General features: G+C 43.3%; 1 protein-coding gene across 1 annotated transcript in view; it reads left to right on the forward strand.

Moving 5' to 3' along the window:
- Positions 1-10,408: 10,408 nt before the first annotated feature.
- Positions 10,409-27,023, forward strand: part of Add2 (adducin 2) — a 104,020-nt gene continuing 87,405 nt past the window's right edge. The window contains exon 1 of the mRNA XM_045151767.1: positions 10,409-10,461. The gene's annotated coding sequence lies outside the window, so the exon portion shown is untranslated. The remainder of the gene's footprint in view (positions 10,462-27,023) is intronic.

Below are 27,023 nucleotides of genomic sequence, written 5' to 3' on the forward strand. Positions count from 1 at the left end.
GCAAGGTAAATGACTTTTATCATGGAACCATCTCTCTCTAGCCCATGTTGTATCTTTTTTTTTTTTTTTTTTTTTTTTAAGGCAGGGTCTCTCACTGATATGAAAACTCACTGATTTGGCTAGACTAACTGGCCAAAAAGACCCAACGATCCACTTGTCTCTGCCTCTGCAGTGCTGTGTGTCACAATGTGTATGTGGAGGTCTGAAGATAACCTCGCGTGTTGGTCCTCACCTTCCACCTGCTTTGAGGCAGAGTCTCTCTTGCCACTACATAAGCTAGGCTAGTTAGCCTTCAAGAGTCTGGATTCTAAGCCTCCTCTCTTGCTGAAGGTGTACTGGGATTATAGACACACTGTACATATGGTTTTAAGCAAGTTCTGGGGGTCTGAACTTGGGTTATAAGGCTTGCCCAGCAAACACTTTAGTTTTTGAGCCATCTCCCCAGCCCTCCTTCCACAGTTTTTGCCTTCCAATGACTGTTGTCTAAGCTCTAGTCCACTGAAATTCAAACATACCTTTTTTTAACTTTGGAGCTGGATATGGAAAGACTCCTATCTACAGTTCTCTCCTTCTGTCAAGATGTGGTTCAATGGGTGAACACAACATAAAAAAGTACATTAGCTAAAATGCATCACATTATCTAGTCACACAATCAACAACCTTCTTTTTGGACCTTTAACTTTTTGGCTTAGATGAGGCAAACAGTTTTTAAAACTAATAGTAACATTAAAGACAACGCTGAAAAACTTCATCAAAATTTCCTGTTTTGATGCTTTACCTATTTTATATATACATGTTCATGAGTGTGAGTGTGGGTCTGTGTGTACTACAATATGCTATGTGGAAGCCAGAGGACAGCTCTCAGTTCAGTCCTCACCTATCTTGTTTGAGGCAAAGTCTGTAGGTAGGAGAGGACTGTGTATATCTTTGCTGATGAAGTGAGTTTCTTACAGGCAACAGTTTTGCTACTTTCTATCTTTTTGCCCCTCCTTTTATAAGATCTTTTAAAAAAAGTATTCTTATTTGTTTGCAATCAGAGAGATTGAGACAGACAGACAGACAGAGACAGAGAATTGAACCTGAGCTAGCAGATAAGTACCTTTAGCTTTTGAGCCAGCTCCCCAGCCCCAGTCTATATCTTTTAGACAATTACATTCAAGGTTAATAAAATTTATTCCTGTGATTTTTGTTATATTCTGTGATTTTTGAATATCCTTTCTTGCTTATCTGCACTTGATGGTTTAATGTTTTATTTTTGTCATTTATTTGAGAGACAGAGAAAGAGGCAGATAGATATTTGGTACGCCAAGACCTTTAGCCATTGCCAACAAACTCCAGATGCATGTGCCACCATGTGCATCTGGCTTATGTGGGTAGTAGGGAATTGAACTTGGGTCCTTAGCAGGCAAACGCCTTAGCCACTAAGCAATCTCTCTAGCCCTAAGTTTTTTTTTTTTTTTTTTTGGTTTTTCGAGGTAGGGTCTCACTGTAGCCCAGGCTGACCTGGAATTCACTATGGAATCTCAGGGTGGCCTTGAACTCATGGCAATCCTCCTACCTCTGCCTCCTGAGTGCTGGGATTAAAGGCATGTGCCACCACACTCAGCTGTAATGTTTTAATATTTGATTTTTTTCCTTTTTATTTTGCATGGTGTGTGTATGTGTGCATGTATAGGTGCATATGTTTGTTCAAGTGCCAATGCATATGTATGGAAGTGTAAGGTTGATATCAGGTGTCTTCTTTAGTCACCCTCCATATTTATTTGAAAATATTTTTATTTATTTGTGAGCAGAGAAGGAAAGAAAAGGGAAGGGATGCGAAGTGAAGGGAAAAGAACATGGGCACACCAGGGTCTCTTGACACTGTAGACAGACTCCAGATGCATTTGCTACTTTGTACAGGTCGCTTTATGTGGGTACTTGGAAAGCAAACCCAGGATGGCAAGCTTTGCAAGGTAAATGACTTTAACGATGGAACCATCTCACTAGCCCATGTTCTATCTTTTTTTTTTTGGTTTTTCGAGGTAGGGTCTCACTCTGGTCCAGGCTGACCTGGAATTAACTCTGTAGTCTCAGGGTGGCCTTGAACTCATGGCGATCCTCCTACCTCTGCCTCCCGAGTGCTGGGATTAAAGGCGTGCACCACCACGCCCGGCTTTTTTTTTTTTTTTAAGGCAGGATCTCTCATTGCAACTAGAACTCACTGATTTGGCTAGACACTAACTAGCCAAAAAGATCCAAGGATCCACTTGTCTCTGCCTCTGCAGTGCTGGGATTACAGGTGTACACCACCAGGCCTGGCCTTTATGTTGGTACCGAGGACTTAAACTCAGATTCTCATGCTTGTGTGGCAAGCATTTTACCAACTGAGCCATGTCCCCAGCACCCATTTGATTCTTTTACATATCTCTTTTGTATATCCACTCTTCTAGCAGGATTTATATTTTTATATGTTTTCATTTCTACACGTAGGATGCTGTTAAACATCTTTTGTAAGATTAGTCTGGTGGTCATTGGTCACCTCAGTGTATGTATGTCTTAGAAAATTTTGATTTATTTACTTTTCAGGGTTGCCTTGCTGGGCACAATAATCTTGATAGGCAGTTATTTTCTTTTAGGTCTTAAAATATATATCATTCTGTTTCTTCTTGGCCTATAGGGTTTTTTGATGAGAAATATGTTGTTAGTTTAATGGGAATAGCCTTAACTATGACTTTGCAGTTTTCTACTAAGGATTTTGCCCTGTACTTTTGACAGTTTGACTATATGTCATGATGAAGACTTTTTATGACTATGTATATTTGGGTTTTATAAGCCTCTTGTACATGGATATCCATGCATTTCCTAAGAATGAAGATTTTTGTTATTTCATTGATTAGATTTTCTATGCTGATTCTTCAAATGTTTAAAGTTTTTTGTCCACACCTTGAAATATTTTTAAAAAGAGGATATTTATTCACTCCATCTTCTCCTCTTCCCCTCTTCTTTCTTTCCCTCAGAAGCATATGAGAGAGAGTCTCCTGGTCTCCTCTCTCTCTTCCCAATAGCGTGTAAGGGGGAGTATGTCTTTTTAAGAAAATATTTTATTTTTATTTATTTATTAGAGAGAGAGAGAGGGAAAGAGCCAGATAGAGAGAAAGAGAAAGAATGGCATGTCAGGGCATCCAGCCATTGCAAATGAACTCCAGATGCATGGACCATCTTGTGCATCTAGCTTATGTGGGTCCTGGGGAATCCAACCTGGGTCCTTTGGCTTTGCAGGCAAGTGCCTTAATCACCAAGCCATCTCTCCACACCTTCCCCTACTTTTTTTTTTTTTTTTTGAGGTAGGGTTTCACCGTAGCTCAGCCTGGCCTAGAATTCACTATGTAGTCTCAGGGTGGCCTCAAACTCACAGCGACCCTCCTACCCTCCCAGTGCTGGGATTAATGGTGTGCACCATCATACCTGGCAAGAATGTCTTTTGACTCAAGTGTTTTCCTACTTTGCTTTTCCCTCTCATCTTAATTCTCCCTAAAGTAAATCCCATAATTTACCATTTTCCAAGTTCATGTTTTCAATTCTTTGATAACTTGAACAAGGACCCGCAGTTGAGGCTCATGGGCCTGAGGGATCCCTTACAGGACTCCAATCCTGTGTCATTGTCATGGTCATCTTTAGAGGTGCTGAGGTTAGAATTAAGCATATGAGTGTCAAAGGAACAGACAAGGCAGGGCTGTTACCCCTTTTCATCTGGGACGTGGGAGCAAGGGGTCAGGGAAAAGAGGCCACACTGTCTGTGGGACTGAGACTGGTATTCTCATCCATGGGGCTGTAATTCAGTTCTCTTTATGTAGCTGGCTTTTGCCACAGAATGGTGGAACTTTTATTGACAGAAGGATGGTTTCTAATAAACTCCTGAATCTATTGGGGGACATCCATTTAAACTACCACACTCCACCCCTGGCCTCCAATAGATTCATAATCATCTCACACTGTAAATTGTATTCAGTCCAACTTCAAAAGGTCCCCAAAGTCTTTACCAACTTGATGGTTTCAAAGTCCTAAGTCCCATCTGAGATTCAAGACTGTCTCTTAACTTTGAGTCCTGTAAAATCAAACAAGTTATATACTTCCAACATATAAAGGCACAGAGTAAATGTTTCCAAGAGTTATAAGGCATAACAGGGAGAGATTAGACCAATGCAAACACAGTAACCATCAAGCAAACATCAAACATCTGAACTTCAAGCCAGTGACTGACAGTCTCAGGATTTTCCAATTCTGCCCCTCCAGCTGGGATGAATAGCAGGGAAGACTTCCATCTCAAGTCAGTAGCACTCTATGGTAGTCCTTGCATAATTCTGGCATATCCAAAACATCTCCAGGTCTCCATGCAAACCACAGTCCATCTTCCAATGGTTCCATTGGTCTATCAGGGTCATCATGCCCTGCCTATATGGCATGGCTCAGCAGTGGCTCCTAGAACTGTGTGTACTTCATGACCCATTCCATGAATTTTTCATGCTTCTAAAATCAATACCAGGTATGCAGAACACAGCCATATTCTTTTTTTTTTTCACAGCCATATTCTTAATTCAGGGACAAAATAAATTATGACCTTGAAGAGTAGGTTCTTTTCTTCCAGCCAACTTCTTTCAAAAGAGTTTGCATTTCTACCATTCAGTCTTTTCTCAGGCATCCTTTCTACTTTTTCAATGTAAAGTAGTTGGGCCATCTTCCTTCCAATTGTTAATGTATTTGACGATAGCAACTCCAGCAATCAGTCTAAGTACTAGTAATTTTAAGCTTGCTTGAGTTTTTTTTCCAACTTTAAATCTCAAATTTCTCAGTTCCTATCTTTACCCATGCAAATCAGACCATTACAAATTTAACCTTGATCAAACTCTCTGGGCATGGGTAGCAAAATACAGTCATCCCTTATGCCAGTAGCCCAGTTCCAACAAAGTTCTCTGAAGTCTTTCCTTCTTTGCCTTAGAAAGTTCATAGGCAAAGCCTCCCAATACAATTCTCTCTGCACTTAGCATTTTCAGATTCTCACTACCGTAGTCCATAAAACTTGGTTTACTGCTCTGGAAGGCATGTCCAGTTGTATGTACTAAGTTCATGCCCATTCCTCCAAAACAAATGTTCCAAAACACCGGAATCCACATGGTCAGATTCATTGTGGAGAAACAACCCACTCTCTGGTACCAATTCTGTTGTAGTCAGCTTTACATTGCTGGGATGAATTTCCAAGCCAGGCACAATTTATGGGAGGAAGGGATTTATTTGAAGCTTACAGATCCAGGGGAGTTTCCATAATGGCAGGAGAAGCTGGCTCCCTTTCACAGATCCATGCAGAGAGAAATACCACCACCAGCACCATAAGCAAGCACACTCCAGGAACCCCAGGCACAGCTCAAGCACTCTGCCTAGCTTTAGGCTGGAATTCCAGATCTGCTCTCAAACACACCTTAGGTCTGGACCCTAGGATCCGCCTACAGTGACACTACGTTCAGTCAGGTGGCTAGAGATCTAAAGCTTTAATAAATTCCTGAATATATTGGGAAACATCCATTCAAACTACCACATGCCATGTTCATGTGTGCTGTGTGGCATGATAGTATGTGCAGTGTAAGGTGCACATGTTGTGTGTTCAGAACCAAGGCTGTAGCAACAGGTGAAGCACTGCCAGAAACACCATGGATTCACTGAACATTTGATTTTGAGTTAATATTTGGTTATTGCATGTTCAGAAACCGTTTTTGTTCCACATTTATTGTGAATTCCCACATTCAGGTATAAGTACCTGCATGGGGTTGCAGCCCACAGTTTAAGTAGCTTTGCCCTAGAAGTAGTGGTTACATGAGTATAAGCTGGGAGGCAAGCTCAGAAAGCACCTGCAGGTAAGTAGGAAAGTGACACAAGGAGGAGAAGCAGGCCTTGGAGGATGAGTGATATGTAGGTTCCTCCTTGTAGGTAGCTGGACTGCATTCTGCTGAGGCTGTCTGGGAAATAATGAGGACATGCCTCAGTGGTATCTTCTCAGTGCTCAAGGGTGACTGAGCTAGGCTGTTCACACACTAAGTACTGATGGTCAAGGGCTGAGGACTGATCTTCAGAGTGCTAAATCCTGCAGCAACTCTAGCATGTCCCACAGAAGGCCACTGGGCCTTGAGAGTACTAAGGATCTGTATTGGTTATCTGTTGCTGTGTAACAAATTGTCACACACCCAGCATCAGAGAGTAATACATTTACCATCTCATGATTTCTGTGGCTCAGGAGTTGAGCGTTAGCAGACACGACAAAGTTTTCTGCTTCCAGGTTTCTCAGGGTGTTGGTCAGGGGTGAGTATCAGGTGAAGGTTCAACTGAAGAAGGATCCACCTTTAAGCTCATGTGTTTATCACATAATTCATTTCCTCTAGGACTTTTGGACTGAGTTCTTCTACTTCTGGATGATGCCACCCTCAGTTTCCTGCCATGTAGGGCTTCCTAATATGGACACTAATGACAACTTAAAGTTAGGAAGGCAACAAAGAAGGTCTGCCATAAGGAAAGTCTTTTGTGACTGTAACACTAGATGATGTCCCAAAACTCTGTTTGCAACCTATTGGTTGGATGCAAGTCAGTCCTACCAATACCTAAGAGATAAATTCTAAGAGATGGAGGCCTTAAGGTCATCTTAGAAGCTTCCTAGCAATGCACTGGGTGCCTGACCCATGGATATCTCCTTTCCCTATGAATTATTGCTGCTGCTTTGTCAAAAGACTTGAGTTTGAGAAATAATTTTATTTCAAGTCAGTTACAAAATCTAATTTTATTTATCTGTTTTGACATAGGTACTCATGTATCTCAGGCTGATCTGAAATTTGCTATATAGCTGCAGATGACCTTGAAATTCTGATCCTCCTGCCTGTACCTCCCAAGTGCTGAGATTATAGACATGCAGCACCATGCCTGTTTTGATACAGTGCTGTCAATGGAACCTAGGAACCTAGGCAAGCACTCTACCAATTAGGCTAGCTCCATTTTAAACCAAAGTTGGCACTGCGAGTTAGCCAGTTGAGCGGTCCGTGTCTGACATGGGATATCTCGAGCTCTGTGTTACTGGTTAAGGGCTAAGCATGTTATGGCCTATTAAGTCTCAAAGTTGTCTGGTGACAGCTGGAGCTAACAACCTTTATAATTCTTATCACTTGAATTCAACGTGAACTTGGAATCAAGTGGATGGAAATTTCTGGAACTTTAGCAAAACTTTCATAGATTATTAATATAAAATTTAGTAAAAGTCCTCTTTTCTTCCAGATATTTAAGTAATTCCAAAATTTTTGGGATGGAGCCACCTTTCTTAGCACAGTCACGCTCAGATGGAGGCTGGAGAAGTGGAACACACATTTGATTTTTTTCATTTTGACAGTCCTGTCATAGCTAAAGAATAGAACCACTTCTTTGAGCAAAGGAGAGTTTGTCATTGTCTTGCTTATGTTTTTTTTTTTTTTTGTTCCTAGGTAGGGTTTCCCTCTAGTCCAGGCTGACCTGGAATTCACTATGTAGTCTTAGGGTGGTCTCGAACTCACAGTGATCCTCCTACCACTTCCTTCCGAGTGCTGGGATTGAAAGCATGCACCACCATGCCTGTCCAGCATTTTGTTTTGTTTTCGGGAGATAAGGCTTACTCTGTAGCTCTGTACTCTTGGCTCAACTGAAATCTGATGTGTAGCTCAAGCTGCCTCAAACTTGTAACAATCCTCCTGCCTCTACTTCCTGAGTATTGAGGTTACAGGTGTGCACCACTATATGCAGCTTTAAGTTTGGCTAAAAAAAGGCTATTTTGGAGTCAGGTGTGGTGGCACATGCCTTAATCCCAGCACTTAGGAGGCAGAGGTAGAAGGATCGCTGAAGGTAAAGGCTACCCTGAGATTTCAAGGTGAAGTCCAGGTCAGTCTGGGCTAGAGTGAGAGCCTACCTTGAACCCTCTCCCCAAAAAAGCCTATTTTGGAGGTTGGGAATATGTCTCAGGGGGTAACAGTGCTTACTTCTCAAGCATGAGGACCTGAGTTTGATCCCCAGCACCACCACCATCATACATGCTTCTAACCCCAGTGCTGAGGGGGTGGAAACAGGAGGATTGCTGGCTCTGGTCACATAGTCTGATCTAAAAGTGGGGAGCTCCAGGTTCATTGAGAGACTCTGTCTCAGGGAAATAAGTCAGAAGAACAATGGAGGACACAGTATCTTCCTTTGGCCTCTGTACATGTATTCATGGGGCATGTGCACAGAACACATGCATCTGTACACATGTACGTATGCCACACGTACACATTAAAAACAAAAACATTTTTTTTGTCCTTTCGGGAAGGCCAGGCAGCAGTCTAGTCAGAGCCATGATTTGGAATCCTGACTCTGCCATATACTAGCTGTGCCTTGGACAGCTTACCGTTTTTGTGTGTCCATTTCCTCATCAATAAAGCAGGGATTAGTAACCACCCTTGTGGAGTTCTAAAGATGGAGTAAGATTGTGTATTAAGCCTCCAAATGCTTTCAGGAGCCAACAAGGGCTTGCTATTATTAATTTGAAGAAACTAACATGCTAGGGAGAGAAATATGAGGGTGACAGAGGTGGCTGGGAGTGACTTTATGAAACCTATGGACAAAACTCCTTGTTTCCCTCTGGGGATCCTACTTAGGAATACAGCCCACTTTGTCATTGATACCCCAGATCTCATCATCATTGGTACCAGTGGTGTCACAGTCCCCTGGACCTCTGACTGGACAGTCATAGGGCTTCCTTGGCCATGGGATTTTGCCTTGGGGATGGGTGAGAGGAAAGCTCACTTGTGTGGCTAGACGTGTTGTACTTCTGGTGGGTCTCAGCAGCAGCGTGAAAGGAGGCTGGCAGACTGCTTCTGAAGAAAGAATAGGAGTGAGTGAGAAGCTGAGAGTGGGGAAGGAGGATGCAGGGACCAGAGATAGGGGTGTGGTTAGGGGGAGCTACTGCAGAAATACAAAATCCACTCTTTTGAGGTGCCCTGCCTGCCAACCATTCTAGGATTGTTGCCATGGACCTTTTTCATTTTTGAGTTGGTAGCAGCCTAGTAGCTATTCTTAACTTAAAGGTCAGTGTGCCAAGGAATCACCAGGGCCCTTGTTAAGAAATGGTCCATTCTGGACCAGAATTCAGGGATTCTGCCTGCACAGCAGCACTGCAGTAAGGCCCAGAGAGTTCGGGGGGTGGGGGGAGCTGGTCTGGTTTGGGATAAGTGACCAGAGGCCTTTCTGGATGCTAGATATTCCAAGAGAAACATTTTTATGGATGATGGAGGAGGGCATGAGGTTCCTAACAGTGGTTGCAGGAGATGGGGGGGGAGCGGTGGTAGACATTTTCTTCAGTAGTGTAGTAGCATGTACTCTGGCAAATAACCCCCACCCATACTCATGCAAGCAACCCTAATTAAACTAAGTGGGTCAAACACACATATCAAAGTAGACGAGTGAATAGCTAGGAAGAAGAGGCTCAGGTAAAATAGAAGGCAGTGAGAGGTCATAATATGCGTGTATGAAAATGATCAATAAAATTTTTAGAGCATTCAGAGTAAACTGATTTCAGAGGCTTTTGGGAAGCATATGATGGAGGTTAAAAGTCCTAAACTGCCCCTGATATCCTAGTCTCTGAGGGCCAGAAGCATTAGCAATGGCCCAGGTAATGAATACAGTAGGTCATTTACCAGGGAGAGGTGGTGAGGCCCACAGTTAGGTGGCTTCCTCAAAGTCACACAGCTGGGTAAAGGTGGGTCTAAGGCTGCAACCCAGATGTATGTTTTCCCAGCACATACCCATTCTGGTCCCTGAATGGCGGGAGGGGGAAGAGACGGCGGGGTGGGGGGAGGTAGTGCAGGTTGGGGAGCTGAAGCCCCCAGCCTGGGAGGGCAAGGCAGCAGCACACATTTTGTCCTAGTTGAAAATGGGGTCAGAATTAGAACAGGGGTCATTATCGTTTGGAATTCAGTCAAGTGAGTGCTAATTTTCAAAGGCAAGTGTCTTTCATACACTCCAAAAACAAAATCCAAGAGTAAATTTTTTCTAAACCTGGAGAGGATTATCGCTCGCAGTTTTCTTGCCAACAGCAGGCTCTGGCGTTGCCTGGGCGGTGGGGCTGCGGCAGGCGCGGGCGGGGACACTGCAGCAGAGGCCGCGGCCGCTGGGGGGGCGCTGCACGCTCGCCCGGCCTTTGTCGGCGCGCGCGGCGGGAGCGCCCACTCCCTCAGCCAGCCGTCGGCCGGCTCCGACTTCATTCTGGCTGCTGCGCCTTTCGGGGCGCGTGGCCGAGGAGGGCCTTTGTCCAGACCCGCGGGACGCCGCTCGAGGCCGGGCGGAGGGCGGGAGGCGCCGCTCCGCCGCCGAGCAGCTGCGCGCTGATGAGGCTCCCGAGAGCCGCGGAGAGCCGCCCAGCAGCCCGGCGGGACGGACGGACGCGAGGTAGGCGTCTCGCGAGGCTCAGGGTGGGCGCCGCGGCGGGCGGGTCTCGGGGCGCCCCCAGCCGCGCGCGCGGCTCTGCGGGGCTGCGGGCGGCCGGTGCGTGGCGGGCCCGCGATGGCGCCGGCTTCCACCTGCGGCTCTGCTGTCTGTCACCTGGAGCTTTGCACATCCACCCGCGCGCCCGCGTGCGGACCGTGGGGCACGCCCGGGGACCGGGACGCCAGGCGATGTGGCCTTCTCCTTTGCCTGCCTCCGCGGCCACCGCCCTGCGGGGAGTAGCCAAGCTGCGCCCGCCTGGCTGGGCGCGCCGGGCCCGCACTCCCCAGGGCCGGCCCGGGAGGAGCGGAGCCCGCGCAGGTGTTGGCATAGGCGACCAGAGCCCGGGGCTGCGGGTTTGGGTGTTTCTGAGGCCACCGCTGTGGTGGGTGGGGTTGGGAGCCCTGTTCCTGAGGGAATGCTGCCACCCAGTTCACCTTTTAGCTCCCACCTTCCCACTCTCCCACGCCACTCCAGCCCCAATCCCATGGAAAGACCGCCATCCATCGTGGAGGCAGGAGTGAACCCTGGGTTGCTTGTTTTGAAATCTTAACCGTAGCCCGTCAGGTGCTGGGGGAAGGGAGGACTGGGCCGAGCGCTTTAGGATGCTGATCAGGCCTGCCTATGGCCTATTGTCTTTCTTTTTCCTTTCCTTTCTCATGCCTAATCTCCACCCCCTGCCAAAGACAGACAAGTAAAATTTAAAAAGCAAGCCTCAGCCCACACAGTATCTAGTTCTTTTAAAAACTGTCATTTATCTATAACCCACAAGTCATTACCAACCCATTTCTTCGTGCCCACCCTTCCTTCTGACAGTTTATCACCAAGAATCAACTGACTGAAATGAGACATAAATAATAGAAATTAAATCTTAGGTTCCTGTGTGGACATTTTTGACTGCTCAGGAAAGAGGGACTGTCTTGGCATTGGAAAGGAGAAAGGGATGTTCAGCTCCTTTGAAAGGTATTTGGGGACTAGTTGGGATTGTGAGGTGTTTAACTTTTGTAGTGTGGGGTGTTTGCCTGAACGGGGAAGTTAAGTTTCACTTAAGGGAAAAACAGCTGGTCAACATTCAAGCAAATGTGCTTTAAATGAGTATGATCAGAAAAGGCAACTGAAATTATAGACTTGCAAGAAAAACCTCCCACTGATCCATGAGTAACACATATTGAAAGGCAGAGACCATTTTATTTACTTTTTTAAAAGCACGATTTTCTGGTGCTGGGGCTCAAATCCCGTGAGTGTGCTAAGCAGAGGGTCTACTGCTGAGCTATATCCCTAACTAGTGCATTTGCTTGCTAACTTTCATTCTATAAAATGAACAGGCTTCTAGATGCTGTGGACAGGACTTGCCCCCAGCATCCCTCCCTCCCTCCTCTCTCCCCTTCTTCCCTCTCTTCCCACATAAGACATAAGTGATAGCAAAATGTTCTCTATGAATATTCTGCCAGTACATTTTGGAACTAAAGTCTAACTATTTTTTGATCCAAAAATCCTTAATTTTATAGCAAGCTCCATTTTCTTTCTTGTCCACTAAATTACCCAGCCCTATTAGAAATGTTTTTGTCCAGGCTGGAGAGATGGCTTAGTGTTTAAGGTGTTTGCTTACGAAGCCAAAGGACCCAGGTTTGATTCCCCAGGACCCACGTAAGCCAGGTATACAAGGTGGTGCATGCTTCTGGAGTTTGTTTGCAGCGGCTGAAGGCCCTGGCACACTCATTCTCTCTCTCTCTCTCAAACAAATTAAAAAAAAAAAGGTTAAAAAACAATAAATAAAAAAAGAAATGTTTTTGTCCAGGCTGGAGAGAGGGCTTAGTGTTTAAGGTGTTTGCTTGCAAAGCCAAAGGACCCAGGTTTGATTCCCAGGACCCATGTAAGCCAGCTGTACAAGGTGGTGCATGCATCTGGAGTTTGTTTGCAGTGGCTGAAGGCCCTGGCACACTCATTCTCTCTCTCAAACAAATTTTTTTAAAAATATTATTTGTTCATTTTTATTTATTTATTTGAGAGTGACAGAGAGAGAGAGAGAGAGAGAGAGAGAGAGAGAGAGAGAGGGGGAGAGAGAGACACAGATAGAGAGAGAATGAGCACTCCAGGGCTTCCAGCCACTGCAAACAAACTCCAGATGCGTGCGCCCCCTTGTGCTTCTGGCTAACGTGGGTCCTGGGGAATCGAGCCTCGAACCGGGGTCCTTAGGCTTCACAGGCAAGCGCTTAACCCATAAGCCATCTCTCTAGCCCTCAAACAAATTTTTAAAAAAGGTTAAAAAACAATAAATAAAAAAGAAGTGTTTTTGTCTTATATATAGCATACTACTTTGCCTCAAATACCCATGGGCCCTGGCCTTGAGGTGGAATTCACATTAAATATTTCCATACTGTGGGAGATAGCTATTTTGTTTTCCTTTGGAGACACAGTCTCACTGTGTTTAGATCAGACCTTGAGCTTAGTGGCCCCTTGCCCTAGTCTCCCAAGTGCTAGGGTGCCAGACATGTGCCGCCATGCTCAGTAACCCTCAGCTCTTTTGAAGGGTTGTAGATGATCAAGTGTGTTTGCTGGCATAGAGTTAATGGTTTTGTGTCAAGATTTAAAAAATATATATGACATTAGAAACTTTATTTAGCTCCTACCTTGTTTCACAAGGGATTTAAGACTGTTTATAAGGATTCATACAATGTAACAAGGTAGCCCAACTTTGAAGCAGAAGGAAAGGAAAAAGACAATGCAAGGTAGAAATGCTAGGGCCAGAATCCAAGCCAGATGGGAACCTGCTCAGATGGGAAACAAATACCTATGTTTCATTTACTCATGTATTCCCTCAACAAACAATGTGCCAGGTTTTGTGAGAGGTTCTTGGAACAAAAAGGTGACACAGATAGTCGTGGTCTCTGCCACGCTGGCACATGAAGACAGATGTAAGACCAGATGTTCATCAAGAAATCTCTCAAGAGGCTGGAGAGATGGCTTGGCGGTTAAGGTGCTTGCCTGCAATGTCTAAGGACCCAGGTTCAACTCCCCAGGGCTCACATAAGCCAGGTGCATAAGGTGGCACATGTGTCTGGAGTTCGTTTGCAGTGACTAGAGGCCCTGGCATGCTGATTCTTTCTCTCCTTCTACCTCTGCCTCTTTGTCTCACTCAAATAAATACATAAAAATAAAATATTAAAAAATCTCTCAAGAGATTATAAATCATGATAAAAGTTGCACAGAATATAAAAACACAAAACCGTCTTAAGACAGGGAAGCCCAGGAGTTCCTTATTCTGAGACCAGAAAGGACCTGTTTCCAAACACAGTGTGAAGTGATATGTTCTATCATGTCCTTTCTTGTCAGTGTCAGTTACAGGGCGAGTTTCATTCCAAATTGCCATGCAGGTTTCTCATATCTCAGGTGTTCTGAGGGATCTACAAATTCTCTAAAATGAGTAACTTTATCCTAGTGATAACATAATGTGTTCCTGTGCATCTTGAGATGAGGTGCCACCCACCCATGCTAGGGCCAGGCTCTGCCTCTGTGTGTTCCCACGGGAGCCAGGCATGGAGCAGGCCTGGTGGCCACTTACAACACAGGGAAAGGAGGGAAATTTTGAAGAGAGCGCACATGAGAAACAAACGTTGGCCTGCGCAGGGGACAAGCTTGCCAAGCTCAAAAGAACAGCTCCTGGTGCCTGCTGCCATTGGCAGGGAATGAGGGTCACACCAGGCCCACCTTCCTGTGACCAGGTCAAAGCCATTTATTAGCAGCAGGTATAGCAAAAGTACACTGAAGAAGTCATGTTGGTTTTAGCAGTGACTGCACTAGATCTCCATGGAATGCAGATGAGTGACTCCCTAGGAAGAACTTTCTACCTCAGATGATAAGATGGGCAATTGGGTGCCATGGTTAAGTGTTGCTCTATTGCCTGATTTCAAATTATTCTACTTACCAGCTGTGGGCATTTGGGCAAGTTACTTGACCTCTCTGTACTTAAGTTTCCCCTTGTGATAATATGGAGATAAACATATGTCATTTATGTCCCAAAGATTGGTGAATTATTCCACAGAAAATTTAGGTACAGAGTAACATTCCACAGATGTTAGTGGTGACTATTTTATTAGTATAGGATGGCAGCTCCCTTATAAAGTCTCTCTGTTGCGGTTTGGTGGCAGAATTTTATTTTATTTATTTGAAAGAGAGAGAGAGAGACAGACAGACAGAGACAAGGGGAGGGGAGGGGAGGAGAGAGGAGGGAGGGAGGGAATGAATGAATATGAATGGGTGTGCCAGGTTCTTCAGCTCTTGCAAACAAACTCCAGATGTCTACACCATCTTGTGCATCTGGCTTACATAGGTCATGGGGAATTGAACCTGGGTCCTTTAGCTTTGTAGGCAAGTAACTGCTGAGCCATCTCTCCAGCCCATGGTGGCAGAATGTTAAATTATATCTGATTATTTTCAAGTGGCAGGCACATTTTGAGGTGATTAGCATTGTTTTGCAATTCATGCTGTGAGCATTGTCTACACAGGCATTGTTGAAGTCAAGTGGTAAAAATGACAATGTGTAAAATCACCCCTTAGGCCTGACTTTGCCATTGTCTTTACTTAATGTTTTTAATGTGTGGTTTTCTAAGATAGGGTCTCATTCTGTAGCCCTCCTCAGGTACTCATTATGTAGTACAGGCTGGCCTCAAACTCATCAATCCTCCTGCCTTAGGCTCCTGAGAGTATGTGTGTGACCCACCACACAGCTTCTCATTGTTAAACTAAGAATGATGTTTTACTTTCAGCAAGACAGTATTACCTGGCATAGTAAGCTGTTTAAAACTGTTACACAGACAATTTAAAGTTTGATTGTTGCATTTATTTGTATATTTGTTTTGATTTTTTGAGACAGAGTCTCACCCTGTAGCCCAGGTTAGTCTTGAACTTATGGCAATCCTCCTGCCTCAGCCTGTCAAATGCTGGGATGACAGATGTGAACCACCACATGTAGGTTGTTTTGTCATTTCAATAGTGTAAGAATTATAAAGAATAGCTGTTTTAAAAAATATTTTTAGCTGGGCGTGGTGGTGCATGCCTCCTAGCACTCGGGAGGCAGAAGTGGGAGGATCACTGTGAGTTCAAGGCCACCCTGGAGCTACAGAGTGAGTTCCAGGTCAGCCTGGACCTGAGTGAGACCCTACCCCGAAAAACCAAAAAAAGAAAAAAATTTTTTTTTTTTAAATTTATTTGCAAGTAGAGAGAAAGACCATGCCAGGCATCCTGCCACTGCAGTGAACTCCAGATGCACGTACCATTTTCTGTGTCTGGCTTTATGTGGTAGTGGGGAATTGAACCTGGGCTTCACAAGTGCCTTTAACCACATAGCCATCTCAGCAGCCCAAGCATAGATGTTTTGAACTGGTTCTTGTGAATATACATATTGAAGTTATATTTTATTAAAGTGACAAAATTCAACTCAAGTTGTCCTTGAGTCCATGAGAAATGTGTTTTTCCTTGTAGAGGGATTCTTGTGTACTTTGAACATTTTGAACTTTGTACAAGGGTGCACACCCTGGTACTTGGATTATAATTCTAAATCTCAGGAGAGAGACAATAGTATCAGTGTTCAACCCTATGTACTGTGTCTACCAAAGTCTGAAACCCCAAAACTGTCTTCTATATTCACCCGTCACTGCCAAATCCCTCATATTCAGATTGTATGTAGAATATCAAGTTTCTAACAGATTCATCTTGACCTTGCTTCTCAGTTAAACCAACAAAAGTGGTTTGCAAGTGGCAGAATGAAGTGATAAGAAAATTTGTTCTTTGTGGGCACAAAGCAGTTATATCAGGACAAAGCGGTTGACTATCTTATTCAGATCTATTTGGTTTTGGTGAGCCAATGAATTTATTGGGTTACTTATAGAGCAGGGTGAGGAGTTGTTTACAGGAACATGGAGCCCCCCCCACCTGCCTGCCTGCCCACTCTGGGGCTTATAACCTTCTCAGCCATAGGCTTTTGACTATGTTTTCAGTACCACATATGAATTTCTTCCAGTGGAGTGGGCCTCCAGTCCAATCAGAGAGCAGCTGGCTCCTCCCATAACAGACATGCCACTGTTGCACATTTGACACATGTTGCCTGGCTGGCCAACTGTAAGGCTTGCAGGGTCTGTTGCTGGTTACAACCATTGATGACTTGTCCCCAAAAGGCTGGGTGCTATATAGCTCTTTCTAGCACCCTGACAGCTAGTCAACAGAGAGGAGGTTTCTTGCTCTGCATCAGCTCGATTTCTCAGTGTCCTACAGCCCAAGCCTGTGGAGTCTTCAGCAGTAGAGTCTTACCATCTACTTCTGGTGGGCGACCAAGAGCCTTGGTAATGGCCTGTAATGTTTTCGGGACATCAAGGGCCTCTTTGGTCAACAACTCACTGAAAGGTATTCCACCCCTGGCACCAAAATTTTTCTAGTAATAGTCTATGGCTTCCAGGCTTAGCATTATCTGCCCCACAAAGCACTTCTACCCAAACTCTCTTTTAGAATATATTATTAGCTAGTGATAAGAAGGTTTCTATATGGGTTATTCATAACAACTTTTTTTTTCAGGTAAGGTCTCACTCTAGCCCAGGCTGGCCTGGAATTCACTATGTAGTCTCAGGATGGCCTCTAACTCATGGTGATCCTCCTCCTTCTGCCTCCCAAAGGGCTGGGATTAAAGGCGTGTACCACCATGCCTGGCCACAACTAAATTTTGAAATGTACTTTTTAAAAGTTTTATCTTTCTTTATTTATTAGAGACGGGTGGGGGGAGCAGGAAGAGGACACTCCAGGGCTCCCAGCCACTGCAAATGAACTCCAGATACATGTGCCACCATGTGCATCTGGCTTACATGGGACCTGGAGAATCAAACCTGGGTCATTAGGCTTCGAAGGCAAGTGCCCTAACTACTAAGGCATCTCTCCAGCTCCAACTTAAAGTTTGATTAACTCTCCTTTCACCTCTCCTCTCCTTCATCCCCTTCCCTGACACCACTTAACCACTCTTAAAATTATTTTAATTATACAAATCAATGGGAGTACCGTGTAATAATATGATACATATATCATGACTGTGTAATGGTTAAATCAGGGTAGTTAACATTTCCATCTCTCTAGATGTTTATTTTTGAATACTGTGTACTAAGCCATCTCTCCACCCCTAAAGTGTGATATTTTAATTCATGTATACAATGTGTTCTCATCAAATCAAGGCAATTAATACTTCCTTTTCCTTGCTGTGACTTTGTGTTTGGAGCCCTTAAGCTCTTCTTTTCTAGTCGTGCATGAAACATGGAATAGTCATTGCAAATTATCCCCTCACTGTGCTATGAAAACAGAACTTGCCATGTGTGCATTTGATCCTCAATTCCTACCCTCTTACCATCCTTCTTCTCCCCATCCTTCCAGGCTCTGGAAATCACTACAATACATTTTACATTTGACTTATAGAAAAAGATATTTACCCGAGAGAGAACAATGTTGGGTTTCTCTAAGTCTGACTTTTTCACCTAACATAATGTCCTTCAGCTTGTCCATCCTGCTGCAGGTGACAGAATATTACACACAATATATGGACACCATATTTCCTTTATCCAGTCATCCATGGACCATCATCTAGGTGGGTTCTATGTCCTAGCTGTTGTGAATAGTGTAGCAATGAACATGAGTGTGCAGGTTTCCTTTACCTCTATCCCCAACAGTGAGATAGCAGGGTCCCCACCGATGCAGCACACCAACTGGGCCATCTTTGATGAAACAAACATACAGAGTGATGGTTAATGCTGTGCTATGTGTTGGGGCTCTGATAGTCCAGCCTGATGGGTTTCCTGGATGGGGACTTGCGTGCTAAAACCAACACAGTGCCAGGTAAACTAGCTGACCTGCAAGAGAGAGAGAAATCAATCTGAAGTAGTAAGTAGCTATAATCCCAGCCCTCCTATGGAATGATGGGAGGCAGAGTCAAGAGGATTCCCAGAAGCTTGCAGGTCAGCTAGTCTGGTAAACAAGGAGCAGTAAATAAGAGACCCTGTCTCAAACAAGGTGGAATATCTTCATAACTGTACCTTAGGATGAGCCTCTACTGCCCTTCTATTCTTTCTCCACACTTTACCCCCAAGTAGTCAGGGCCACTCCATCCTTCTGAAAGTACCCCCTCCATTTCTATACCTTTCTTGAGCTCTTTGCTGAGCCCCTCCTTGTGTGCCCTCCCCCACTTTGCGCCTAGCAAGTTGATACTTTTTTGTTGTTGTTGTTTTTGAGGTAGGGTCTCACTCTAGCTCAGGCTGACCTGGCCTCGAACTCACAGTGATCTTCCTACTTCCGCCTTTAGTGCTGGAATTAAAGGCATATGCCACCACACCTGGCTTGCAAATTGGTACTTTTAGATATCAGTAAACCTGGGCTGGGGTCAAGCTCAGTTGGTAGTGCTTACCTGGCAAGTGTGAGGACCTGAGTTCAATCCTCAGAACCCATGTTAAAAAAAAATAAAGCCAGACATGGTGGTGAGCAGTTGTAATCTAAGGGCTGAGGAGGAGACAGATTCCAGGGGCTTGCTGGCCATCCATTCTAGGATAATTGTTAAGTTCCAGTCAAATGAGAGAGAGGTATATGGCACCTGAGTAATGATACCTGAGATTGTCCTCTTGGCCTCCACATGCATGTGTGCAAGCATGCACACACATGCATACACACATACACACTGGAGTGAGAAAATCAATAAAACAGGCAAACTTCCATTAAGACCAAGACAGAAAGGTAAAAATACACAATCCTGGACATATGAAACAAAGGGCAGAAAAGATTTAAAATCATTAAGAACAAATCCTAACATGTAAGGCTCTTAACAAAATGGTAATTTTTCACTGAAAATATGAACTACCAATATTTACTGAAGAAATAGAATGTCATGTTCCTGGATGGGAGGAACCATGTTGAAAAATGTCAGTCCCCCACAGTTCCTGCTGTGCGGATGGCAGCTTCCTGGTAACCCAAAGTGGTGCAGATTTGTTCCTATTTTTATATTCCTTTGGCAATTTTCTGTGGAGTTTGGAAAGAGAAATTAAATACTTAGACTCAATTCTGAATCATTTTATCAAAGGGAAAATCCATTCAAGTTCATTTGAATGTTATTAAACTTTGAGAGGCATGGGGACTTTATGCAGACAATTTCATTTAACAATGGACATGATTTTCCACTTTTTTTTTTTTTTTTTTTTTGCTTTTTACTCTTATCTTAGGCTGACCTGGAATTCACTATGTAGTCTTAGGCTGGCCTTGAACTCACGGTGATCCTCCTATCTCTGCTTCCCAAGTTCTGGGAATAAAGGTGTGTGCCACCATGCCCAGCTCACCCATGTTGTTTTTTGAGTATAATTTTTCATCATGCTTGCTTCATTTGCTCAGCCCAGGGCTCCAGCAGGCTTTGTTTTAATCCATAAATAAATAAATAAATAAATAAATACACACACACACACACACACACACACACACAGTGAGAAGACTCAGGGCAGGCGAGGGTGGACCAGTTCTTTCCTTTTGACTATGTCAGATGGCAGAGCACCCATGCTGATGATCTCAGAGTCCCTTTATTTAGAATTTATTCCCCTTCTGTCTTGACATCACATTTCTCTGAGCTCTTTTGTGTCCTAAATTAGCTATATCTGTTACCATAGTTATCCTGTAGGCAGCTTAACTGTTGCATACTTGTTTCTACCATACACTATGAACCCATCATTTTTTTTCTTTTCTTCTTTTGTCCCCTAATAATTTTGGAGACAGAGTCTCACTCTGTAGCCCAGGCTGGCCTCATACTCCCAAGCCTCCTTCCTCAGCTTCTGGGGTTACAGACATGCCCCACTATGCTTGGGTACATTTTTTTGAAAAATTATTTATTTATTTATTTGAGAGCGACAGACACAGAGAGAAAGACAGATAGAGGGAGAGAGAATGAGAATGGGCACACCAGGGCTTCCAGCCTCTGCAAATGAACTCCAGACGCGTGCGCCCCCTTGTGCATCTGGCTAACGTGGGACCTGGGGAACCGAGCCTCGAACCGGGGTCCTTAGGCTTCACAGGCAAGCGCTTAACCGCTAAGCCATCTCTCCAGCCCAACATTTTTAATTTTTAAGGCAATGCAGGCACATAGTTCAAAAGTCAGATGTGACTGAAGAGGTTCTCACATAAATCAATAGTCCTGTCTCACCCCATATCCTTAGTTCATAGAAGCTTTTAACTGTTTTTTAAGTTCTACTTTGGGTACCTCTATGTCTTATAACTTCTTGTTCCCTTAACTGTTGACCATGTATGTCACTCAAATCTACTCTATAATGTGAAACTATTGTCACCTCTTCCTTTGCCTCCCTTCTCTACTCTAGTGATCACTTACATTCACTTTATCAAAGTGGCTAAAATATTTCTTCTGTTCAAGACATCCCATCATTTGTTTCTATGATTTTTACATAAGGATTTGCAAAATCTGAAAAAATTTGTTTTAATTTTACTTATTTTTACATATGCATGTGTGTGTGTGTGAGAGAGAGAGAGAGAGACAGAGACAGAGACAGACAGACTATGGTGCACACACATCATAGTGCATGTGTGGAGGTCTAAGGATAATTTTCAGGTCAGTCCCTCCCTATCCACCTCATTTAAAGCAGACTTTCTAGCTCTTGATTCTCTGCTGTTCTTTGCTGCACTCACTACAAACTTCCTGGAAATTTTGCTTTCTCTGTCACCCATGTTGCCACAAGTGTCCTAAAATTACAGAAGCGTCCCACAGCTTGCTTTCTCCTTGGGATCTGGGGATCAAACTTAGTACTTCAGTTTGAGCGGTGAGCACTTTATCTATTGAGCCATTTTCCGACCTCAAACCTAAGAATTCTTAAAGTGGTCATTATCTGGCTCTGTTGATAGCCAATATCTCAAGGCTTGGGCCAGTAAGTGGAAATAGTTTCCAGGGTGAATCAAATGGGTGCTGTGATCTGGAGATCCTAGGTGGCACCTGAGAAGGAATTTCCTTTGGAGTTCCTAACGTCATCATGACAACTCCAGTTCTCACCTGCAGTGTCTCTAAGAAGACCCTTCTAGTGATGGAATCTGCAGAGTTTAGAAATGGCAGTTGATACAGGCAGTCTTGAGATAAAGAGGTAGGCCACACTGACCAACTGCTTGTGGACTGCTGTATGTGGGACAGGAAAGGGCGCACAGGTCTGTAGCTCTGTATAGAGGTCACAGTTTGTATCCCCATGCCAGCATCTGTTTTCCCTTTCTGCTCGACAAAGCACCTGCCACCTCAGAGTTCCAGATATTTGAGGCTCTGTCACACAGACCAGCTGCTCCTTGACTCCATCCTCTCTTGCTTGAAAGCTAGGCTGAGTATTCTTTCCCTCTCAGACATCAGTTACCAGTTGCCTATCTGTTTTTCTGTCCTCTAGGAAGTTGAAGTCTCTTCTGGACTTTCCTGTCATTATGGGATTCTGTTTTTACTTTCTTATGATCAATAACCATGAAGTCCAAGGAAAGACAGTAATGCAGAAACAGGTGGGATAAGGCTTCCATCTTTAATTATAAGCCAAGGCTTTAATTTTCAGCAAGCCCATATGCAGCAGAAAAATACATTATTGCATGGCCATGATTTATATTTAAACTCTGGGGCTAGGGAGGTGGCTTTGTGGTTAAGGAGCTTGCCTGTGAAGCCTAAGAACCTAGGTTTGACTCCCCAGAACCCACATAAGCCAGATGCACATGGTGGCACATGAGTCTGGAGTTCGTATGCAGTGGCTGGAGGCCCTGGTGCACCCATTCTCTCTCTCTTTCAATAAATAAGTAAAGATAAAAATATTAATAAATAATAGAGAATAAGAATAAAGTTTGCATTTGCTGGTGCCAGTTTAAATATTCCCAGGTTATGTGTGATAATTGGTTGGTATAAGATGAGATGTCTTTTACATGGTTCTGGCTTGCCAACTGTGAGTTAAAACTCAAGGCTTGTTGTGAAGCCTAAAAATATTCACAAAGAAGCTTTAAACTGGTGTCTTTAGAAGGAAGATAGAAACAAAAAGATAGTGGTTAAAAAAAAAAAATGGGGTCAGTGCTCTTGGTGCCTTTTCTATAATTGTACTTGTTTTTTAATTAATTCCTTTCACTGCCAACCTCAAATTACTGTACAGTATATGTCTTTCTGCTTGTGATCAGCTTTGGCAACAGTGACAGCCCCATGAGTAGCCACCTGTACATTTGTAAACTGACCTGACCCAATTTTGTTTTGACATGTGTGGGTTATGTTGCAGTCACCCAAGTACCTGTTATTTTACACATGTATAAGGACATTAATTTACAAAAAAAAAAAACAAAAAACCACAATTTTCATTCATAACAGGGAATAGAATGTGAAAGCCAGCTCTTTCGGAATACCCTATACTAATATTAGATTTGGATACACGTATTCCATTTCTTATAGTACAAATAACTGATCATTTGACCAGAGTAATGACCTCAGTGGATTTGCTTCAACCCTCACATTTATTTTTTTAAATGTTTCACATGTTACATTATTAGCTGAATAAGTTAGAAAATTCTGGAAGATAGAGACTTATATAGAATTAGAAGGTATTAAGGAGGGGATAGGAAGTAGGGTCAAAACCTACCAGTACAACTGTGAATTCTAGGTGAGGTAAAAATGCACTTCCACTGAAACAAAGCATTTCTAACCGCTTTTTCTTGATTGTGAATCTTAATTTTGAATATAAGATGATAGGTAAGCGCAGCTTTCTTGGATAATCTGAATTCCCAAGTGCCAGGAGTAGGATTTCATTATAAAATTAATAGCTAATCTTATTCTGTCTCCTGAAGATTTAATTGCTATTCTTGTTACCCATTTGAAATCAGCTGTACTGTGTGAACGAAATAAAGACAATAAAGACGAACCCCTTTCTGGCTGCACGGTCGCTTATGGCAGTTCCACACAGTAGTTGGCGCCCAATGGGGGGTCCCTGAGACTTGCATGTAAAACTAGTCTAGATGTCTTCTTTTTTTGTAAGTTTTATTTTTGTAATTGTGCATGTAAAGCATCATTGAATCAATGGATCTGTTGAAGAACTCAGCTGCTGGAAACCATGCAAAATGTTTTGAATTGCCCTTAAAATATGGAAAATGTTTTCTGAATGCTTTATATTCTTTCTGCTGTAAATTAAAAATGAAGAAAATTTCCCCATAAAAAAAATTAATAAATAACCACTGACGTTTGCTTCATGTTATGCAAGTACCCCAATTACTCAGTTCCAGTATCTTTTCCCATCCAGAGTAGTCCAGAATCTATCCCGCTCATGATCACTGACCATTGCTTTACATAGAATTTCCACAAGTACAGTTATATCTCATTATAGATCAGAACAGAAGATGTGGCAAATTAGGTTTGGCTAGTTGTGGCAAAAATGTGACTGCTGAGGAATTAAATGCCTCTGCTGAATAATGACTGGTGGTCATTATTGTTCAAGTCCCAGGGAAGGTAATCACTCATCAGGATTGCCAGTATGTGATTTAGACACAGAAGTAAGAAACTAGCAGAAGCAAAGGGAGCTAACAGAGTGGGCCCTCATGAAGGAGGATGGGGCTGTTAGCTTTTCCCACCGGGATGAAAAGGCAGAATTTGTAGGTGCTAGAGACTGTTCAGTACCTCTGTGGTTACAATACACAAGAAGAACAGCTGTCTCCATGTTTCTATCACCTTGCTTTAGCAGTGATCATTAAGGCTGGAAAAGGGTTTGGACTGTTGCTGGATAGCTTGACCTTGTCAACATCTCAGGCTGCAAAGCTATTGTCAGTTCTGAAGACTGTATTATATTTCGGTTTGTTCCAAACTGAAGATATATCAAGATAAAAGATACCAAATAATTAAAATATCTGTGAAATACGAGGAATGGTGGTATATGTTCTTAATTCCAGCACTCAGGAGGCTGGAGTAGGCAAATTTCTATGAGTTCAAGGCCAGCCTATACTAGAGTGAGATCCTGCCTTGAAAAAAAAATTTTTCTTCTGAAAATGTCTATTGTGTGTTGGAGGGATGGCTCAGCAGTTAAGAGACTTGCCTGCCTATCAACCTGGATTTGATTTCCTTAGTACCCACGTAAATCCAGGTGAACAAAGTGGCACATGTATCTGGAGTTTGTTTGCAAGGCTAGAGGCCCAGGCATACCCTATCTCTTTATCACCTTGCAAATAAGTAAATAAAAATATTTTAAAATGCCTATTATAGTTATGGATGAAGTGGTGTAATATCTAGGATTTATCTCAAAATAATATTTTGCATGAGAAGAGGAGTGGGATAGTGGGATTATAGGTGAATTACAATTGACCATGAGCTGACAGTTGTTAAGCTGAACATATCTATCATGCATACTGGAACACTGTGGATGAAGTGAGGCATCATTCATAAAGATATTGGAACAGGAGGCATGTATGGGACTCCTGGACAAACCAATCAGTTCTAAAGATACTAGTGATTCCTTGGGGTTATAGCATATTCTTCTTCTTTTTAAAATTTTTATTTATTTATTTGAAAGTGATAGACAGAAAAAGAGGCAGATAGATACAGAGAGAGAGAGAGAATGGGCGCATCAGGGCTTCCAGCCACTGCAAACAAACTCCAGACGCATGTGCCCCCTTGTGCATTTGGCTAACGCAGGTCTTGGGGAATCGAGCCTTGAACTGAGGTCCTTGGGCTTCACAGGCAAGCGCTTAACTGCTAAGCCATCTCTCCAGCCCATCTTCTCCTTTTTTTTAATTTTAGAGCAAGAGAGAGAGAGAGAGAGAGAGAGAGAGAGAGAGAGAGAGAGAGAATATGAATATTGGCATGCCAGGGCCTCAGCCACTGAAATCAAACTCCAGATGCTTATGCCACCTAGTGGGCATGTGTACTTTTGCACTTGCCTCACCTTTGTGTATCTGGCTTACATGGGATCTGGTGAGTTGAATATGGGTCCTTAGGCTTCATAGGCAAGAGCCTTAACTGCTAAGACATCTCTCCAGCCCAGCATATTCTTTAATTTTACATATTTTCCAAAATTAAAACATGCTTTATACTGTTTGTTATTTTATAAATATTGGAAGTTTTGACATTGAACCATGAACTATTAACCACACATAAAATGAAAACAATTCAAGAACATTGTCAAAAGATCCTGCAGGTGGGTCACACAGTAAGCAATATTTCATCAAGTCAACAACTAAAGCAGATCTGTGCTTTAGGTTATGTACAGGCACCTGGTTTCTGCTGTGCTCAACTTGTATGTTTCTGATGCATAGAGGCAGCTCAAGAAAGAGCAAGCCTGCTGGGAAACCGTGGGCAGGGCAGTGAGCAGGTTTGCTGCTGCAGAACAAGTGCCCTTGCTCTCTGCCCATGTCATTTGTCCCTGTCTGAGGCACTCTGGACTTTTCACCTGCTAAGATGATTGTCTTTTATAGTGTGAGTCTGATTTTGTGAAAAAATTCCATTTTTACTCTGTAATTCCCACAATGCAGTATTTGCACAGTTTTGGGATTTTTTTATGGCTGCATCTGTTAAGATGGCACAGGGAGGGGTTTGAACAGGATTACCAGGGTGGGGCCTACCTTACAGGACAGCAATAATTTGGATCCTGCCAATTGAGACCCAGGTGGCTGCAGATTGGGCATGCTGCTGCATATGCCCTTTTCATGGTGGTCAGCAGGCAGGAAGATAGCACACAGAATGGAAGTGGAGCTGCCAGGCAAGATGCTGTAGCATTTGCAGGCTCTTCACACTAGAGCATACTACCTTAGCCCCAATGTGGGTTCTTCAAAGGCAGTTCATTCTCCCCCAGCATTATACTGAAGCTTGCTTTATAAAACGTCAACTTACTGATACAGAATATTGTAAGCAAATTTATGTTCCTTACATGTATATTTTTACTAATTGTACACAGACATACGTGTCATTATGAAACAGCCACTACAATGAGGACTGTAAAAGTTACCATTATCCCTCTCTAGTGAATCTGACTCACAGGCCCTGGTACCCACACACTTGATTTGGGTTTTACATTGTTATAAAATATTGAAAGTTCTTTTTTATATGTGTGTATGTGTGTTTGTGTTGTCCATACGAACATGCATATGTATGTATGTGGAGACTAGAGGAGAACTTCTGGTGGTATCAGATATCTTTGTTTTGAGATGGTTTCTGTAGCAATTAACCTTCTTGTTCCTGGGACAAAACACCTGACCAGAAGCAGCTTATGAAAGGAAAAGGATTATTTCTGGCTTATAGTCTTGAGGGGAATTTCATCATGGTGGTCAAGGCATGGCAGGGGCAGGAAGCTACCTTACATCATCACATATCAGCAGGAAGGAAATAGAATAAGCTCAGTAGAACACCCAGTGTGGCTGGGCTAATAAACCTCGAGGCCTGCTTTCTGCCAGTGACATACTTCCAGCAAGGCTCACCTCCCGAAGGATCTACCCCTGGGGACAAAGATGAGGCTTAATCAAAAGCACTTGATTGAGGCTATGGG

The sequence above is a fragment of the Jaculus jaculus genome, chromosome 6 (assembly GCF_020740685.1).
Source record: "Jaculus jaculus isolate mJacJac1 chromosome 6, mJacJac1.mat.Y.cur, whole genome shotgun sequence".
In the NCBI taxonomy this organism is placed as follows: Eukaryota; Metazoa; Chordata; class Mammalia; order Rodentia; family Dipodidae; genus Jaculus; species Jaculus jaculus.